This window comes from Macaca fascicularis, chromosome 5 (genome assembly GCF_037993035.2).
Source record: "Macaca fascicularis isolate 582-1 chromosome 5, T2T-MFA8v1.1".
NCBI lineage: Eukaryota > Metazoa > Chordata > Mammalia > Primates > Cercopithecidae > Macaca > Macaca fascicularis.
Genome location: NC_088379.1, coordinates 99,963,723 through 99,984,565, shown reverse-complemented (window position 1 = coordinate 99,984,565; position 20,843 = coordinate 99,963,723). Strand labels below are relative to the sequence as shown.

The 20,843-nt window shown below is 36.0% G+C and overlaps 1 pseudogene; it reads right to left on the bottom strand.

Annotated features, from left to right (window-relative positions):
• Positions 1 to 10,827: 10,827 nt before the first annotated feature.
• Positions 10,828 to 11,158, bottom strand: LOC107129764 (large ribosomal subunit protein eL33 pseudogene; annotated as a pseudogene).
• Positions 11,159 to 20,843: the final 9,685 nt, after the last annotated feature.

Sequence of the window (20,843 nt, the reverse complement as noted above, 5' to 3'; positions counted from 1 at the left end):
ATGTATTATTTAGTCATCACATTAGATAAGTAAAGAACTCAGACCTTCTGAAGTGCAACCAAGGGTAAAGGGGACTGTAAAAGGGATATGGAGAAACAAGTTATAAATTTTGGCCTTTGATCAGCTACAGAATGAGAATTGTAATGGTTATATTTAATCTTGCCTCGTGTATGTCACATGTATATGTAACCAATTACATTTTTACTTCATTTTTTCCTTTCCCCTGTTATTTTACATGGCATGGTTGGTAGTAGCTAAGTTTATAAATTAGTCTAGATGGTACTGGATATCACCATATCATTTCAAATAAAACTAGTGAAGGAATGAGCTGTCAAGAATTGCAAAAGATATGAGATTTACTCTACTTGCAAGTTAGCAGGTTAACCTGCCATAGTTTCATAGATGCTGATGGAAGACACAAGACTCCTGGGTCAGAGATGAAAGACGGTTTATTACTCACCAACTGCAATAGCCAGAGAATGAGCATTTTTGGTGTCAGTTCCCTGATACCGAATTCCCAGGGAACTGGCAACTCAAACAGGGCCGGATGGCACCTGTTCAGGCAGTGAGTTGTGTTATAGGAAAGGAGCCCTGAGCTTAGTGAATCTTAATCACTTACAGTGAACAGAAAGCATGCCTAGTCTTTGTTCTGGAAGAGACACTATTTATATCATCCAAGGTTGTTCACTTATATACATGTTCTCAAAAAGAATGAATATCAGAGATTAGAGACATCGTGTTAAATTCTGACTTCTACCATTGGTATATGACAAGGGAGTTTAGGTACCTCTGAGGAAGTATTACTAATGTATACTTTGGTGCCAGGTGTATTCATATCCACTAAGAACTTCTTTCCTCCTTAAGACATCAAAATACTTTAATAATATCATTTATAGTGAAAAATTGCAGCCCAGAAACACATGTTGCATTTGGTTGTTATGTCTCTTTAGTATTTTTTAATCTGAAACTACTCCTAATCCCTTTTTTACTTTTATAACCTTGATACTTTTGAATATTATGGCCATTTATTTCGTAGAATGTACTTCATTTTAAAAAAAGTGTTTCCTCATGATTAAATTCAGGTATCTTTGGCAGGATTAGCACAGAGTGATGCTATGGTCTTCTGATTGGAAGGGAAAGGAAAGGAAGAGCAAGGGAGGAGAAAGAGGCAAGCACTCATTTTGTAAATTCTGATGGGAATGCATTCCCTGAGATGAGGAGTTCTGGGAAAACTTCTATCCATAGAGTTTCTGAGATCTAGTTCTGACTTCTCTCATGACTGTGTGACCTTAGGCAAATTATTGATTTGGAAAATATTTTATAAAATGGCAACTTATTAAGTTCTCAAGGTCATTAATAAAGTAATAGGTATGGGAAGTTCTTATAGCCAACATTAAACATGACATTTTTGCATAAGCAAATAAGTCCCTTATTAGTGTCGTAGATTATATAAAAACTCACTGATAAAAACTATAACTACTTTGGTCGATTATGGTTACAAAAAAAAAAAAAACCAGTAACAACTGTAGCCAATATATATTGCCTTCTTAGAAAATTTAGAATTGAACATAAAATGTTTATTTTTTTTCAGTCTACATATGTATGAACAATAAGCTTCATACTTACTTACCTTGCCTGATTTACTTAGATAAGATGAGCAGATGCACAGAGCTAAATTCTTATGCTTAGGGACATAAGATATGTTTTATCTTCTGTGCTTTCAAGAGAAAAATAAAGGCTTAAATAAATGCAAACCGAGGCTAAGGCACTGTGGTTCTTGTTGCTGGGAGTCAGTCTCAAGCCTAGCTGTTATTGGCAGTTGAAATATTTTCACCCTATGAAAATATACTGATCCAGGTGTCCTAGAAATAGTACTCTAGCTTCAGGAGGATAAGAAAATACTGAGGCAAAAACTGCGGCTCCCATAACATCTTTTGAGTGAAGAATAAAGCAATATTTAATTATGTCTAAAAATCCTACAAAGCTGTACTACTTTTAGAGACCAGTAAAAATGAGCTACAAATATTTTTAAATGAACTATGAGTATTGTTTTAACCTTCAGAAGAAAAATGTGTGGAAGTGAGTAAAATTCTCAATCACTAAGACTTTATTTCTCAAAAATAAATAAATAAATAAATAAATAGCACAAAACCACAACCACCACCATGGAAATCTATTTGGGTGGAAATATTACATTTGATCATACTTATTGACTCATAAAGACAAGATTTGGAGTTAGAGCCTATTTGAGTTATAGCCCTCTGTTACTCTGCAACTCTATAGTGAGCTCATTGCCAGCAGATGGTAAAGCACTTTATGTTCTTAAGAGATAACCAGCAAAGGAGATTCTACATTGCCTCTCAGGAATTTGTTCAGTATATTGCAGCCCTTGTTGTCAGGAAACTATTCTTCATATTTAACTTAAATCCCAGAAGTCAAAGTTTAGATACGTTTCCTTTGGTTTAGTCCTCAGTGGAGAGATGGAGAACAGCTGGCAACCATCTGCATAATATCTCTTCATAAATTAGATGGCTGAGGTCATCCCACAGTGTTCTCTTTTACTGGATAATAATCCCATTCATTCAGCCTGTCTCCATATCACCTATTTTTAAACTCTTAATCATTTTAATTCACACCTGAAAATTATGTTTTTCATGTTTCTCATAAATGATGTACAAGATACTTCGATATTTGTACCAGAGTTGAGAGTAATTTCTCTGCTACATATATTATATCCACCTTTAAATAATATGATGTATTTCTAATATATCATTATCTGTATTCTTCATGCTGTTTTCTTCACAGCTAAGTCACACATTCTTCAACTTAAATATGTGCATTTTCTTCTTCTTCTGTATTTGTGTCACTTTAGGAACATAAATCTTGTTGCTAAATTGAATTAAACTGAATTCTATTTTTTCTGACTAAGCCAAATATCCATTGCAGAGTGCAAATATCTTATTCTTCTATTTGAAATGACCTATGATTTTAATTTATATGCTCTACATTCCATTCATGTGATTATCAAATACAATATGAAAAAAAAACAGCTTATTCAACATAGATCCCAGAACATATTGGGCTTCCAGGTCAATGTTACCTTTGATGACTGCTTCTTTTTCCTGGGAAAATATTTCCACTGAGCAATAACATTAGCTTAGGCAATCTTTAGGGGCAACACACATACACAGTCTGTGGGCAGTGTTGATTTGCATTGCAGCTGCACTGAGTTTGTTCCTGTAGCATCATTTGCTTCGCCATTTAGAAAGATCAGAAATGGCTCAGTGTGAGCGGTGTCACCTGGCTTTAGTGTATGCTAGCTTGCTCCACAGCATAGTTTGGTAGGCGTATCTCACTCCTTCTTTTGCATGCCTCCATTTAAAAACCATGGCCATGAGCTATCGCCACCAAAAAATTTTCTTATCACCACAAAAAGCGATATGTGCGGAAAATTTGTTTGTAGTCTTGACCAGAAACTGACTGAAAGAAGGGGCTGCCACAAACATGCTAAACTGTAATATTTCTGGGATCATGATTTTCATTCCTGTAGTGATCCTAATTCAAGGTAAGATAAACTATATCTATTCTAACCAGTTCTGTCATTCTGGTCTGCAAAAAAGTTAGGTTTGTCTCACAGGATGCTTTGTTTCTCAGAGCCATGCTGTGTCTTATTTTATTGTTCCTAAGGTGTTTTCCAGTTGATTTTCTAATGATTCAATTTAGTTATTTGGAGGGAAGCTTTCCTTTTTTAAAAAAGGTAGTGCATTGGCTCTTGACTGACAAAATTTAAAGTTAATGAAAAATACTTAATCAGGCTTGGCATTTAAAAAGCTAAGGCAATAAAGTAATTTTTTTTTCTTTTTTCTTTCTTTCTTTCTTTTTTTTTTTTTTTGACAGGGTTTCTCACTCTGTCACTCAGGCTGGAGTACAGTGGCACAATCTTGGCTCACCACAGCCTTGACCTCCCAGGCTCAAGTGATCCTTCTACCTCAGTCCCCTGAGTAGCTGGGACTACAGGTGCCTGCCATCACACCTGGCTAATTTTTGTATTTTTTACAGAAACCAGGTTACACCATGTTGCCCAGGCTGGTCTCAAACTCCTAGACTCAAGTGATCTGCTCACCTTGCCCTCCCAAAGTGCTAGGATTACAGGCATGAGCCACCATGCTCAGCCTAAGAAATAAATTCTTGATTAAAAATACAAATACATACATATATTTATATAACCTCATAGTATAAAACTCCACAGTGTAGTTCTCCATTCTCTTCTGAAAGCTGACACACAGAAAATGTTCTATTTTAAGTTGGTTATGAATTAGATGATAGTTCCTCATTGCTCTGAACAAAAAAATAGTCTTCATCTTTGAGTGTTCATTCAGAAATACATTTCAAAAAACTGACTTAAAATAGTTTCCAATTTGAATATTGTTAAATTTAAAAAATCAAAATCAAAATTTGCCATTAGAAGATTTTCATTTAGACATGTCTCACTTGAACTTGTAGTTCCCTTATGAAATTTGGAAATCATTCCTAGTAGCGGTTTTCAAACTTATTTGCTTGCCTATTCCCTAAAGGATTTTTCATTCGTTTATTTGACGAATATTTCCTATGCACCCTCTATAGACAGGTGCTATTCTACATTCTTGGAATACATCAGTAAACAAAATAAAATCAAGATCCAGCCTTCAAAAAGCTTACAGTCTAGTAAGAAAAAACAGATAATAAGCATAATAATTAAATTAAATAGTATATTAGAAGGTGGTATGTGCTATGGCAAAAGGAAAAAGTAGAATAGGAAAAAGGAAGTCAAGAATGCAAAGGCAGTGGGAGAGGTTTAGGTGGTTTGTAGTATTAATAAGACCTGAGCAATGCCTTAAAAGAGGGGAGGGGATGAGGCAAGTGGGAGAAGACTATTCCAGACAAAGGGAACTGACAATGCAAAGGCCCTAATGTGGAAGCTCACCTTGCATGTTCAAGGGTACCAGTGTGTCTGCAGTGTGGTAAGGGATGGGAGAGCAGAAGAGGAGGTCAGAGAGATATTGAGAGTCCAGATGATGAAGGGCCCTGAGCGCCACTGTAAAGACTTTGTTTTTAACTCTGAGTAGAATAGAGGAGGGGGCCCTCGAGGATTTTAAACAGATAAATAACATGATCTGAACTACATTTTGAAAGGATCATTCTGGTTGCTTTGAGAATAGACTGTATGGATGCAAGGGTGGAAGTAGGGAGACCTCTAAGGAGCTTATCGAATAATTCAAGTGAGAAAATGACAATATCTCATAAGAGACTGATGAGACATGGTCTGATTATCAATTTTTTCGAAGGTGGGTCACATGATTTCTAGATGCATTTGATGTGCAACATGAGAGAAATAAAGGATAAAGGATGACTGAGGGCTTTTATAAATATGTGTGTGTGTGTATAAAATAAAATATATAATAAGTCTGAAGTTCAGGAGACTGGACTGGGCTGGAAATATACATTTGAGAGTCATTCGCATATGGACTATGTTATTCAAGGTGATGAGATTGGATGAGATCACAAATGGATTGGCTGTAGAGAAGACATGAAGGACTGAGTCCTGTGGCAGGTCAATATATTCACGTTGGATTGAAGAGGAAGAAAAAAATAAGGACCTGAAAAATAGACCAGTGAGGGAGAAAGAAAATGAAGAGTTTAGTAGAACGGAAAATCTATATTAAGGAGGAAAGATTAATCAACCAAATTAAATCCTCTAAGACAAAATTGGTCACTGGGTTTAGTAACTATGACGTGTTGAGTGAAAACCTAATTTTGTAGCACACAATGAGTTAAAGAGAATGGGAGAAGAGGGCTGGGCACAGTGGCGCACGCCTGTAATCCCAGCACTTTGGGAGGCCGAGGCATGTGGATCATTTGAAGTCAGGAGTTCACCTGGCCAACATAGCAAAACCCTGTCTCTACTAAAAATACAAAAATGTGCTGGGTGTGATGGTGTGCACCTGTAATCCCAGCTACTCAGGAGTCTGAGGCAGGAGAATTGCTTGAACCCGGGAGACAGAGGTTGCAGCGAGCCAAGATTGCGTCACTGCACTCCAGCCTGGGCAACAGAGTGAGACTCTGTCTATAAAAAAAAAAAAAAAAAACGAATTAGGGAAAGCAAGTATAGATGTATAGATGATTCTTTTGAGGAATCTTGTTAGAAATGAGAACAAAAAGGGATTGTAGTTTTCTGAGGAAGTGAGGTTAAGAGGATATTCCTAACACAGGAAAAATGACAGCATGTTTTGATACTGATAGCAAATAATTGGTAGAGGGGAACATTGATGATGTAGAAAAGAGTGGGAATGCTATTCTCAGTTCCTTACAATTTTTTAAAGAGATGAGGTCTTGCTCTGTCACCCAGGCTGGAGTGCAGTGGTGTGATCATAGCTCACTCTTCCCAGTTCCTGAGCACAGAAAGGTTGAGACCTGTACCCACATGGAGAAACTGGATTTTGATGTTTATCTTTACTAACAGGAGGGAATGGAAGATACAGTTACATTTCTTTATGGGTGAGTACCTGTGGTGGTGAGAGACTCTGGAGGTGCTGCAGTTATTGTGAAGAACAAGGCAAAATAAAATATAATTGATAATCCTGGAAGTTGATGGCTGAGGTAGGATGAAGAAAAAGATCATTGGAGAAGAGGAGTTCGAAAAACTGAATTTGCTGACTGGATAAAATAAGGTGCTGTGGTGGCATTTCATTTTGTATACATTTCTGACATTCTGTTTGCTTTGTTTTCATTGCTTTTTTTTTTTTTTTTTTTTGAGATAGGGTCTCACTCTGTTGCCCAGGTTAAAGTGCAGTGGTGTGATTTCAGCTTACTGCAAGCTCCACCTCTCAGGCTCAAGTGATCCTCCTGCCTCAGCCTTCTGAGTAGCTGGGACTACAGCTGTGTGCCACCACACCTAGCTAATTTTTATAGAGACAAGATTTCGCCACGTTGCCCAGGATGGTCTCAATCTCCTGGTCTCAAATGATCTGCCTGTGTTGGCCTCCCAAAGTGTTGAGATTACAGATGTGAACCACTGTGCCTGGATGTTTTTATTGCTGTCTCTTTCAGATGAAACATATTTTCCTTGCCCATAATTAGGGGAGAGAAAAGAAATTATCATTAAACAAAAACAGTCATCCCTCTTGCTGTTCCTACTCTATGATATGTCTAAATGCAGAACATTCCAACAAGGGCCAAAACGCCCCATTTCTAACACTATGCACAGAAACATGTGTAAGAGAGGGAAATATATAAAGTTCTACTGTGGATTTATGGTGACTTACTTAAATGAGGCTTCACGGACAGCAATATTTTCAACTTCTTCTATTTTGGCACTCCCAGAGATTTTAACACCCTGGCATAATGTACATATTAAATTCAGGATGGCTGGGCTGTTCACCTCACTTTTATATAGTGAAAGGGAGGGTGGGAGAGGAAAATTGGCAGACTCCTTGAACACAGTCATATTCTCAGGCAGATCAGTTTCAAGGAAGCGAACATATAAAAGTTAAGAAAAGAAACTTGATTCCCTTAAAACTTTCCATGTTCACATCCCTACGAGAAGTCTTCATGCGTCCTAGTGTGGAGACTACTGATAAAGAGTTGAAAATTTAACACAATCTGGTTCATTAACATCCTATCTGGAAATAAAACCTATCATGGCTCACAATATTCAAGATGAAAGTTTAGTTCAATTAAGATAGAGGGCACATTGAAGAAAAAGCAGTTTGGAACTCTCTGGAAAGGAAGGAACATTCTTTTTCTAAACAAAGAACTGTATTACCTTTTAGAGAACATTTCCATTTGGTGCCCATTCTTGTAGTTTACGACGCTGTATGGCACTTGACTAGTTGGAACAGTAAATCTAGGGATGGCAATAAACCCTCCCACTGGAGTAGGATAGGCCCAAGTTCCATCTGTAGCAGGTGATGAGACAGATTAAGTCTTGCAGGAAAGCCTGGTAACTAAGGGTATCTATAGTCTTCAAACACAATTCAAGCAAACACCAACAAATGCGTTAGTACAAACTGAGGCACCTGGATATTCTAGCAGGTTGGTGGAGCCCAGGACAGGGTTTGAAGCAAGGTTATTTATTATTTGAACCGTGCAGACAATTGTCATCAGAGAAGTCTATCCGAGTGTAGTAGGGCCTCCAGTCAATGAAAACAACAACCTGTAACTAAGCACGGTACATACCTCTGCAGCTATTAACAAGATACATTGGCAGTAGAAGGAAAGGATGACAACTCTCATTGATAAATGGGAAACATCTAGGGAAGACCATTTGTTTCCATTGAAACAGAGATTTATTTACCTCCCAGGACACCTCTGTTCTCAGCTAAACCAACTCCTCCTCTGGTTATGTTTTAGTAATGGGGCTAATACACATTTGTCTGAATCTGTTCCTGCTGCTATAATAAAATACCTTAGACTGGGTAATTTATAATTGAAATTTATGTCTCACAGTTCTGGAAGCTGGGAAGTCCAAGATCAAGGAGCCAGCAGATTTGGTGTCTGGTAATGGCTCGCTCTCTGCTTACAAGATGGTGCCTCTCACAGTGTTCTTACATGGTAAAAGAGATGGAAGGGTCAGGTGGCTCTCTGAAGCCTCCTTTATAAGGGCAATAATTCCATTCATTGTTATTTAATCACTTTCCAAAAGGCCTCACCTCTTAATACCACCACAATAGGGATTGTTTCAATGTGGATTTTGAAGGGACATACACATTCAAACCATAGCTACTTGATATCAAACCAATATTCTACTTGAAAGTAACTGATGGAGAACAGATAGTAGCAAGAGCTACCATGAGTTCAGCAACACTTTGATATTTTACAACTTTTAAGAATATATCCAGAAATAATAGCATTATTTAATCTATATCTGCAAATACATTTTTATTCTGAATAAAGGTAGCATACCCCTTATAGTCAGGTGGGCTAGAGATTGAAAGTCACTATTCTAATCCAGTTCCTTCCCACCTTTTTGTATTATCTTGCATCAAGAAAGTCCTATTCTTCACTGGTCACTCTTGAAGTATGTCCTCTATATTCATGATTCTGAAACTGGGGTTCCTGGGAGCATTCCAAGGAAACCATCCTTATATATTTCAAAATGTGGTAGTGAACACATAGGCTTCTTATAAACTGGTAATTCCCAAAGCTGTGTGGAAATTTCCCTAAACTGAAGTTGTCGTTTCAGGAAAGAGACAATATGAAATTTATGAAAATATAATCTTTTTGAAGTGTTTAAAGACTTGTGAATTAGAATGTTTTGTCAAGAGTTCCAAAGAAAATTATACATTACTCTGATGCTGGGACACCTTAAAAAGGCAGAATATAAATGGACTTGAGTGATATGATATATAAAAATAGGCATTTCTTCAGTTTAAGCTATAGTCCCACAAAAATGTTTTCCTTTATAAGAAAGAACAAAAGTTATAAAGTACGCAGGAGAAAAACGATTACCAGAATTTTCTTGTCTTAAATCAAATCACCACCAGAGAGCTATAAAAGTTTCTTTTGTGCTTTCCCAAGCATTAGTAAGAATGTTTATGGTTGGAAAAATTCATTTCCAAATATTTTTATGTATTTACTTTGCCATATGTTTGAAACTAGGCTTCTAACTGTCTCCCTGGATACATCAGTGAGTTTACAACAGTGATTATTTCCAAAGGAATCTTGGAGAAATACAAGAAAAATAATAATAAATGAAACAATACATGTGTGGTTTTCAAATGTGGACAGGTTTAATATAAATTGAAGTGTTTGGTTTATTTTCCCTTTTGTAAAACCTTAGGAACAATTTTAATTGTAAAAATTAACTAGAGATCACCTAATGGTGTGTATTGGAATTAAGTTAACATTGAGACATACATTAGACAGCCTAAAAAGTCTTTAAGCTAAATTTACGAATAGCCCTTACACAGGAAAAATTGCCGGTGCTGAGCACTGAGATTCTCATTTCCTTCCAGCTGCTGATCTTGAGACCTCACTTCCTCTTCTTCCTCCATCCCCGCTCCTACCCTTTTGCTAGCTCAGATTCCTCACACCCATTTCCCCAGTACTACTTCAGTGGAGAGTCTGTGGGAAGAGATGGCTGAGGACAAGGAAGGAAGGGAAGGTAACCCTCTGAAAGCTCTGCTTGTCCTTTCCATTCCACTATTGGGCTCCTCTTATCTGCAGGGTCTCAGTACTAGTGTAGTATCTACTGCCCCATCCAGAGCCTCCAGCTTATCTGACTGCATCACTTCCACTCCAGCTTCAAAGGTGAAATGCTCAGGATGGCTTTCCTTTCTGGAAAAAGAAATGTCTGAGGAACAATTTTGAATAGACGCTCTTGCTTTAATCCATTATGAAGAGTACCAACATTATCACTAAAGTGGTCTTGTATTCTCCCCTCCTTTCCTTCCTTCCTTCCTTCCTTCCTTCCTTCCTTCCTTCCTTCCTTCCTTCCTTCCTTCCTTCCTTCCTTCCTTCCTTCCTTCTTTCCTTCCTTCCTCTCTTTCTTCTTCTTTCCTTCCTTCCTGTTTGTCTCTTTCTTTCCTTTTTCTTTCTTTCTTTCTTTCTTTCTTTCTTTCTTTTTCTTTCTTTCTTTCTTTGTCTTTCTTTCTTTGTCTTTCTTTCTTTCTTTCTTTCTTTCTTTCTTTCTTTCTTTCTTTCTTTCTTTCTTTCTTTCTCTTTGTTTCTTTCCTTCCTTCCTTTCTTTTTTTTTCTTTCTCTCTCTTTCTGTTCTTTCTCTTCCTTTCTTTCTTTCTTTCTTTCTTTTTTTCTCACAAATCCACTTTCATTTATTGACTTTTCATTACTTTAAATCCTTGGGTGGTCCAGCATCACTCAGATTCTGTGTCCAATAGCCTTAGCAGGAAGGTTGCTTTGGAATTTGACATGAACCATGCCACTGTTTCCGTGGGCCGGAGTAACCTTTCCCCAGATTACTCTGGTTTTGTTTGGTTTGCCATCAGGAGTCACTGTGTTGTTCTTTGCTTTATATACATAAGAGCATCTCTTGCTCAAATAGAATTCTGCTTCATCTCAGGAATAAACACCTTCAATTTTAAGAAGAACTGTGTGCTCCCTTTGATTCCGGCGACCCCGCTTATAGCCCGCAAAATGGCTTGGACAACAGCCTTCCAGACATATTTCCTTTTAGAAGTCCTATTCCCAGCAGGCCTCCCCAGGATCCAAGATGGTGGGAAGACAAAAGTGATGTTGTATTTTCTTACAGTGTATAAGTTAAAGAAGATAAATAGGAGGCAGAGGAGGGAGTCTTCCTTATGAAAACGGAGGGCACGACTGGTAAAATTAGAGATGTAGATAGGTTAGAGTGATCACTTCACATAAAATAAGGAATGGTTAAGTTTATTAGTGGATTCTCTCCTTCCTTCCTCCCTCCCTTTCTTTCATTTTTCTTTCTTTCCTTTCTTTTATTATCTTAACAAATATTTACAGAGATCTACTATATACTAGGCACTGTGCTGGGTTCTAGGTTTACAATGTTTAAAGGAAATAATTATGCTGCATTCATCAGCATATTACAATTTTCAGCAGCTCAATATAAAAATGGTTTATTTCTTGCTTATGTCAAAGTCTTATTACGTGTTTTGGATATGGTGATTCAGATCTTCCGGTTTCCTAGAAGTCCACCCTTGGATACTTCACACTTAACAGGCTCATAAGTAAAAAGAGCACTTAAGGAAACAATAGTACGTGATGTTTTGTGGCCAGGCCTGGAAGTGGAGTGCATGATTTCTACCATTCCACTAACCAGAACCCAGTTGTGTAGCTCTACCACAAGTGCAAGGGAGGCTGAGGAATATAATCATCTCATGTGAACAGGAAGAGAAAATGAAATTAGTGAATATCTAGCCAGTCTCTGCTACATTTGCCCTTGTGAAGTTTAAACCTATATAATCACAAAACAATGCAAAGAATGGCTCCTGGCACCTACTAGGCATTGTTTAACTAAATTTGTTGGATGAAAAAGTAAGAGTGACTGGAGGACAGGGTGTGATGAAGTGAGATGGAGAAAAATAGTGGGAGTTGTGTAAGAAGTTGGATAGGTTTCCAGTGTTTTCCAATGAGGGATTTTCTTAGAAATTTGGGTCAGACAATTCTTGGTTGTCTTAACTCCTCTTTTCATTACAAGCACTTTCAACGTGTCAAGCGCTGTTATGAATGCTTTCTATATATTTAACTCATGTAATCTTCACAACAATCTTATGAGGTAAATACTATTACTCTCATAACGATAAGAAAATCGAGGCACAAAGAAATGTAACTTTCCAGTCACACTCCAGTCATCGTGACAAGGAAGACACTCCAAATTTCCAAATGCTGCTTAAGGATAGAGTACTTGTCAACCTGGTTGACAACATCTAGATGTTATTTCACTGTTATTGGATTTCTATTATTGCAGTTGAAAACTCAGTTTATCTGTATTTTAAGATGATCTGTATCTTTTCTCTGGCTACTCTTAAGATCTTCCTTTTGATACTTTGAAATTTCTCTATAGTATAACATGTATATTTCTTTTCATTTATTCTTTGTTAGATTAGTTAGCCTTCTGAATCTGAGGATTGATTTCTGTCATCATTTCTGGAAAGTTTTCAGCCATTATCTCTTTAAATTTTCTCTCCCAGTCTCTTTCTCTTTGTTGAACTTCAATTAGATGCAGGTATGATTTTCTCTATCTATTCCATATGTTTCTGATCTTGTTCTTTCATATCTCCTAGATCCTTGGGTCTCTAGATTACATTTGTTATAATTTCTTTAGCTCTACTTATTTCCAATTTACGAATTCTCTTTCAGCCATTTTCAATCTGCAATTTAACCAAAACATTGATTTGCTAATGTCAATTATTATATTTTTCATTTTTGACACTTCTTTTGATAATTTTTACAAATTAATCAATTTTGATAATAGTTTGCTCTTTCATCATACTTTCAATGGATTATTTAATATACTAATATACTTTAAATATACTAAATATACTATTTAGTATATATATACTTTAAATATACTAAACATACTTATTTCATATTTTCCTTTGTTAACAATTCTAACATTTATAATTTTAAAGATTTTAATATAGTAGCCTGTTGTTTCAGTTGACTTTCACTCATGGTGTCTTACTTTAATTTTTATTTAGTAATTTTTTCTTATGAGTTGATTTTCCTTGGAACTTTAGGAGAATTATTTGTTATTTAAGTTTAATGTACCTTTTTTCAGAGAACACTACAATCTGGAATTACTTTAAATTTTTTATTGTGTTTTTTGGGGGAGGGGCAAAAATATTATGAATTTAGGCAACAAACCCATATGAGGGCAGACTTGTGATTACAAATTATTAGGATAAATTTTCTTTTTTTTTAAATCTTCCCAGAATGTGGCAACTATCTTTGTCTGTGAGGACCATTATTTTTTCTTATTTCACCTAATATAGATACTGTCCTTTAAGTGTACTGACTTTATGCCAAGATCTCTGTCCCAAATTTGTATTCTGGTCAGGACCCCAGTTTTGTCTCTTGGTCTTATTAGTAGTGGTCCATTAAAGCCCAGTAGAGCAAGACAGCTGAACAGAACCCTCCAGCGATCATACCCTGCCCCCTGCAGGAACACCAAATTGAGCAATTATTAACACAAAAGAGCACCTTCTTCAGAACCAAAAATCAGTTGAGTGATCACAGTGCCTGATGTTAATATACCAAAAATAAGAAAACCAGAGGAATCACATTACCTGACTTCAAATTATACTACAGAGTTACAGTAACCAAAACAGTATTGTACTGGCATAAACACACACACACATAAACCAATGGAACAGAAGAGAGAACCCAGAAATAAATTCATACATCTACAGAGAACTCATTTTCAACAAAGATGTCAAGAATATACATTGGGGAAATGACAATCTCTTCAATATGTGGTTCTGGGAAAACTGGATACCCATATGCATAAGAATGAAACTAGACCTCTATCTCTCGCCATATACAAAAATCAAATCAAAATGGATTAAAGATCTTGCACAGTGAAACTACTAAAAGAAAACATTGGAGGAAATTCTCTAAAACATTGGACTGAGCAAAATTTTATTGAGGAATACCAAGACAGCACAGGCAACAAAGCAAAAATGGACAAATGGGATCACATCAAGTTAAAAAGCTTCTGCACAGCAAAGGAAACAACCAACAAGGAGACAACCCACAAATTGGGAGAAAGCATTTGCAAACTATCCATCTGACAAAGGATTAATAACCAGAGTACCTGAGGAACTCAAATAACTCTATAGGAAAAAAGATAATAATCTGATTTAAAATGGGCAAAAGACTTGAACAGACATTTCTCAAAAGAAAACATACAAATGGCAAAAAGTATATGAAAAGGTGCTCAAATCACTGATCATTAGAGAAATGCAAGTTAAAACTACAATGAGCTATCATCTTACCCTAGTTAAAATGGCTTTTATCCAAAAGACAGAAAATGACAAATGCTGGCAAGGATGTGGAGAAAAGGAATTACTTGTATACTGCTGGCGACAATGTAAATTTGTACAACCACTTGGAGAACAGTTTGGAGGTTCCCTCAAAAAACTAAAAATGCAACTACTATTTGAACCAACAACCCACTGCTAAGTATATGCCTAAAAGAAAGGAAACCAGTGTATTGCAGAGGTATCTTCACTCCCATGTTTACTGCAGCACTATTCATAATTGCCAAGATTTGGAAGCAGCCTTAGTGTCTATCAACAAATGAATGGATAAAGAAAACGTGGCACATTCGTACATAACAGAACACTATTCAGTTATAAAAAAGAATTATATCCTGTTATTTGTAACAACATGGATGGAACTGGAAGTCATTATGTTAAGTGAAATAAGCCAGTCACAGAAAAACACATTCTGTATATTCTCACTTATTTGTGGGAGCTTTAAAAAAAAAAAGTAAAACAATTGAATTCATGGAGCTAGAAAGTATAATGATGGTTACCAGAAGCTGGGAAGGGTAGTGGAGGTGGAGGAGGAAGGGGAGATAGTTAGCGGGTACAAAAATATAGTTAGAATAAAAAAGATCTAGTATTAATAGCACAACAAGGTAATGAAAGTCAACAATAATTTATAGTACATTTCAAAATTCAGTTATTTTAACTAAACTTTTAGTTATGTGTACTATTGGCTGTTTGTAACCTCAAAGAAGGGATGAATGAGGAGGCACAGAATCATGGCCAAATAGAAGCCTCCAGCAATCGTTCCCCCTACAGGAACACCAAACTGGAAAACTATCCACCCAAAAAACACCTTCATAAGTACCAAAAATCAGTCCTGTGAACCAGCTATGTGAGCTACCCTGTTACCCTGTGGAAGGACCCATATTACAAGAAACTGAGGGCAGCCAACAAGTACCTGATGCCCTCAGTCCAACAGCTCAAGGGGAACTCAATCCTGCCAACAACCATTGTACAAGGAAAATAGAAGTCTTCTCATCATAAAATAATTTTGAGGAAAAGATCCAATATAAATATAACATATAAAATGCAAAATCATGAAGGAAGTGATACTAAAGACAAGAATGTAAGGCTCATTCTCACAAATTATAGTGTTGGAAAGCTTATTTTAAAGGAGTTTTTGAATCTTAACACCAAAACAAAGTAATCCAAAAGAAAAAGGGATAAATGCCTGAGGTGATGGATACCCCATTTCCCCTGATGTAATTATTATGCATTGTATACCTGTATCAAAATATCTCAGGTACCCCATAAATATATACACCTACTATTGTATTCACAAAAATTTAAAAAACATGGCTCACTTTCCATGTTCTTATTATTTCTAATCTCTGAAGGGTTCTTTAATTCCTCTGCCACTATTAATCAATAATTCTTTTTGAAAAGTATTTTATACAACATTGTTCAGTGCTTCCTACTAGGAATAATTTTTCTGAACATCAGACTGCCATATTTCTGGAAACAGAGGTTAGGACTGGATATCTTATCAGACCTTGAAGTCTTCACCTGCTGCATACTGTACACCTGCTTATGTGAACTAATGGATTATACAATATGTTTTAAACAATCATAAATGGACAACACATGAAAAGATCTCTGCAAAGGAGCCATAAATGGAAAATATTAAAAATGCAAGCACAGACAGACAACAAGGAAATTACGAAGCTGACTTTCTTCCTGCCCATCTTCGACCAGCTATGTTAAGAGATAAAAAGCAAATGATAATCTAATTGAATATGAGAGGAAGTAGTCTAATAATATTAGTCAAACAATCAAGAAGGCCATTTGAGAGATGAATTTAATCTACTATCGTTAGCAATAAGGTCTGTGCTAAGCAATAATTATACTAGATATCATGCTAGATATTAGATAATTATAGTAATATATGATTTTACAGAGAGGCAATACATATTTGCATGCTTTCTTTTTCCTTACTTTGTTTAGTCATGGCTGATTTTTTAACAAGTTTGGAGACCACTGCTGTAATCAACTGGATTCCTTTTCTGTATGCAATAAAGAGCTACGAAAGGTTTTGAGCCAAAGAATAACATAATTATTTCGCTATTTGGAAAGATTAATTTAATTGTAAAAATCAAGATGAATAAGAAAGAGCACGAGTGGGGTGAAGAAGACCAGTATCTAATAATCTGACTTAATGTTCAGGACAGCTTCCTTTTGTGTGTCCTCAAATACAGTTTGATGGCAATTTCCATCAAACCTGAAGTCTGATTTTCAGTTCAATTAAAATTACCATTAGTTATGGCATGCCAGTGAATTGGCTTTCTTAACCTTGCTTTAAAAATCATTATCCAAAACAATTTATATTTTTTAAAAAACTGTTTCATAATCATGACCCGAAAAAGTCAAACTAGTGTTCAAACATAACTTTAAAAGAATGTTTACCAGCAGACATGGAACATGGTACGTAATAATTAATTGAATTTAATTTTGTTTTGAGAGTATAATTGCTACAGCCAGTGTGTTGTGGTCCAGACTAAGAGAGTGAAACTTGCGGAATAAAATTTACCAATTTTGGAGCTTGCTTCTCTGTGAGATGGTTCATATTCATTCACACAATTTATGATTCCTATTTATTTCTTTTGAGGAGATAAAAATCAGGAGCGGTTGTGTGCGGTGGCTCACACCAGTAATCCCAGTGCTCGGGAGACTGCTTGAGCCCGGGAGTTTGAGTCACAGTGAACTATGATGGTACCACTGCACTCTAGCCTGGGCGACAGAGACAGACTTTGTCTAAAAACAAAAATAGAAAAAGTCAGGAGACTAGGACAAATGTACAGCTATGTGTCTTCACAGCATTATAGTTAGGTAAGTACATGCAGATTCAACATGACAATCCTGGACCTTTTTCCACATTGTTATGTACTTTTTCTCTGAGCAGCCCAACCAGGAAACGCAAGGTTGTATCACTTTTATCACCAACAGTGTTGACACCCTGAGTTTCTTGCTGAGGGTGTCTATATTTTTTCCTCTGGAATAAAAGCTGTAATTGATGGAAGAATTAAAGAGATAAGAGAAAAAAAAAGATACTAAAAGGAAATGAGACTAGTTTGATTTTTTTTTTTTTTTTTTAGATAAAAGATAAAGGAGCCGGAAAAAGAGTTCTCAGTTTGACTAAGCCTGTTTACATGGTAACACTGAGGGTGGTCATTAAATATTTTGGTAGGCTGAGAATGAAGAAAAGCAAACACAATCAAGGAAATCAAGAAGATATTTTACTCCCTGGCACAAAAATACCAATGATTCTCAATCCATTAAAGAATTCCAAATTAAAGGTTTTTCTGAAAAAAATTAACTTCATATGAATTTCATAGCAGAGCAAAATAAGACAATTTAACATTAATGCACAACTGATGATGAAAAAGTAACATTTTATTGTCTTTCCTATCACCACTTACTCTTGTTTTTTCTCTAAGGAGACACGGGACCTGGAGTGAATCTGCAGGCCTGAATTTTAGGTCAGTCATTTTCTAACTACTGCACTTGGGCAAGTCACCTATTCTTTCTGTGCTTGGATTCTCTTATTTATAAAATAGAGATTATAATAGTACCAACCTTATGGGGTTGTTGGGAGGAGTCAATGAGAAAATACACTTGAAATACTGAGAAAAGTATCTTACAGGTAGTAGACAAGGTAGTCAATAAATGTAGCAATTGTAGTCAGTAAATGTCAGCTACTATTATTATTTCTGAGACAACAGTTTTGATAAACTTGCCAATGAATGTGTTGTTCATCAGGGTCAAATGCCAAAGGAAACTTAATTGAATTGTGAGACAGCAATTCATTATTTATGCAAATTATTTTTTCAAAGGCACTGAGACTATAACTGCAGAGCACTGCATAGAATTACCTTTCCCAGAGACAACTGGCTATAGCACTGTGCTCTGGACACGACGTGTGGTCAAACCGAAAATTCTTTCCTTCCCTTAACTCTTCATATGTTCCTCGCTTCCTCTGTAAGGTACAAACAGACACAAGAATAGGATCTGACTTGATTCACCTCTGAATTCCCAGAGCCAATCACAATACCGGCACTTTGTAAATCTTACTAGATGTTGTTCAAACAAATGATTGATAATGACCACATTTCTATTTTGCCTTTGAATTTTTTTCTGAGCACCAGATACACAGAACCATATATCAATTAGATATTTCCGCTTGAATTTCTCACAGTTACCTCGTGGTGAACCTCTTAGTGGGCTCTTCACTTGTTTTTTTTTTTTTTTTTTTTTTTTTGTCTTGGTGTCATGCAACAGATACCTAAGGCATGTGTTTTCATAATGTCACTGTTTTCTTACTGTCTCTGGGATTTGCTCTTTCCTCTCCTTTGCATTGTAACAGTTTCCTCTTGTCTCTTTGCACCCCGTCTTTAGTCTTTACAGAGCTCTCTTCCCATCCCAGAGTCCAATACATTCTCTTACAGAGCATTCTTTCTAAAACGCAAATCTAATAGTGACACTTTTTTTGTATAAAATCCTCCAATGTCATCCATAAAAGACTGGTTAAAATTTTAATTCCTCAGTATGGCATAATAGGCATTTTTTTTTTCTCCTATCTATATCCAGTTTCCCCTTTCCCATTTTCCAGCTTACCCAGACATCTTGGGTTGTTTGCAATCTCTGAACAGTTCCTCTACACTCACAGACTTGGGATTTTAAAATATGCTGCTCTCACTGCATGGAGCATCCGCTTTTCCCCTTTACCTAGTCAATTCTGAAGTTTGTATCTCCTCCTTTGGGAAATATTTTCTTGTCTCTATATATTTATTTTCCATTCTATGCTCACCTCTACCACATTCCCAGTTGTATAACTGTCTTTTCACTTCCATGCACCCATTATTAGACTATTAGCTCTTCAGGCAAGAAGAAGGAGCATTAAATAGGGAGTCAGGAGAGGTAGCCTCTACTCTCAGCTTTGCAATCAACTCAGCTCTTAGTTCCGTCATAGACAAAGTATGAATGATGCTGGATCTCAGCTTTTCTTTTCTTTATTGCAGGTCTTACCTAGATTATCTTTATATGGAATCTAAGTAGTTCCATAGAGAACATATAAAAATATATTTGTGATATCTTTTATTCTGTTGTATTTCTGCAAACACTGATTTCCATTTGCCAAAGTCACTTCAGCAATCCTTATTGCCTGCAACTCGTAATCTACAAGGAGACCATGACCCAGAAGCAAAGCAAGTGAATCAGAAACACCTTTCTGCCCTCTACCATATAATTTTCCCTAAGCAAGTATTGGAAAGGTTCAAAACAAAACAAAACAAAAACAACTATGAGTTTCGTAATGTATGAACACAGGGTGTTAAGAGGCAAATGCCAAGAGAGGAAGCTGGATACAGGTAGGAAATGTATGAGGATGTGCCTGGATTATAGTGTAAGGATTAAGAGCAATGATTTTAAAGACAGACTGCTTGGGTTCAAGTTCATATTCTTTTCATCATTAGTTGTGTAATTGTGAGCAAGTTCTGATCCTCAGTTTTCTTACTTATCAAATAGGAATAATAGTAGTAATAATTAAAAAAGTAAAAAATAATAGTAGTGGTAATAATAATATATAATAATATTTATCAAATAAGAATAATAGTAGTAGTAACAATAATAATACATAACCCCATAGTGCAGTTATGAAAATTAAATGTATTTATTAATATGAAGTGCTTAGAACAATGCATAGTGCCAGTAAGTTACGCTAGCTAAGAGTGTTGTTAAGAGGTAATAAAAGACAGTAACATAATCAAACCACAAAATAGGGCCACTGTATTTATCTCAAAAGAAAAAGGCGATGATGTTCTTAAGAATTGACATATTGGATTGGAGATCATTCAGTAATAATTGATTGAAAGATTAACTGGAATCTTCAGCATTAATGGTGGTATTCTACATAGGGGGCCACTAGTTATATATATGACTATACTGGAGAAGATGATGAGATTTTTCTTTGAAAACAACCCAAACCCTTAAGTCTCACTGACCAGGAATTGAAACATTACTTTTGTTACAAGCCTTTGGAATTTAGTTGAATAGTGATCATTTTACACAGATCAGATTTAAACACATATTTAAATTAATAAAATACCAGTAACCAACTAGAATTAAATTGTTTATAACAGAAAATTATTTAAATAAAAATTCAACAAAATGAAACAAAAAAATTCAGTAATGATGCATAGAGTCACTGCATAATAGCCTGTCTCACCACACACACACACAAAACCACATGGAAAACAATATCCTGATTCTGTGATGGATGAAAACCTAGGTCAGATTTACATTAAAAGCACTTAGCCACTTGGCTTA